Here is a 706-nt window from a genome sequence, read left to right as displayed (position 1 = left end):
CAGGAATGGCACACACAGACAGGGCACACCCAGCAGCAGGTTGCTGCCCGGGACTACCTGGCCGGGCAGTACCATGGCAGGGTGTTATTTAACGCTTTCAGAGGCTGGCGCAGTTCTGGAAAGAGGAGCCGCTGGGAAGGACTAAGTCAGGAATCAGCAGGGGGCTCCAGGTAGAGGGCGGTGAGGCTGGGTCTAAGCCAGCGGTTCCCAAGCTGCGGGGCACGACCCCAAAATGGGGTCACAACATCAACAGATGGGGTCGTGGGGGTGGGAGTGAGGGGCCCTGCTGAAGAAATGGGGCCGTGCTGAGGAAGAGTTTGGGAAGGGCTGGTCTAAACTACGTTTCTCTCGTGGGGTTTCCAGCCCCCACGCCCTCCACAACAGGTACCCCACACCCTGCAGCCCAGAGAAACACCCCTGCCCTGCCCTGCCCTCTCTTAGCTCCGGGCGGGCCCGACGCCTTCATTCATTGCCGTCTAGGAGCCGGGGGTCGCGCAGGGATGGACAGGCCGGCCTCCTCTCCCCCTGCTCCCCACCCAACGACTCGGGCTGTCCGGGAGGCGCTGGGGACAGCGAGGAGCGGGGACAGACGCGGGGAGGGAGAAGCAACACTCACGCCCGTGGGGGGACGAGCTGCCTGCTCCCCCCTCTGCCCCCCGACCCCGCGCGGCAGGGCCGGCACCAGCAGTCACGGGTGCCCGAGGAG

The 706-nt window shown here is 66.1% G+C and overlaps 1 protein-coding gene across 1 annotated transcript in view; it reads right to left on the bottom strand.

The window, feature by feature from the left end:
• Positions 1–695, bottom strand: part of PDK2 (pyruvate dehydrogenase kinase 2) — a 12,908-nt gene extending 12,213 nt beyond the window's left edge. Inside the window, exon 1 of the mRNA XM_025203766.1 lies at positions 617–695. The gene's annotated coding sequence lies outside the window, so the exon portion shown is untranslated. The remainder of the gene's footprint in view (positions 1–616) is intronic.
• Between the last annotated feature and the right edge of the window lie 11 nt (positions 696–706).

The sequence above is a fragment of the Alligator sinensis genome, unplaced genomic scaffold (genome assembly GCF_000455745.1).
Source record: "Alligator sinensis unplaced genomic scaffold, ASM45574v1 scaffold520_1, whole genome shotgun sequence".
Lineage (NCBI taxonomy): Eukaryota > Metazoa > Chordata > Crocodylia > Alligatoridae > Alligator > Alligator sinensis.
The sequence above is the reverse complement of the archived record's forward strand: the minus strand, read 5'-3'. Positions and strand labels throughout refer to the sequence as shown.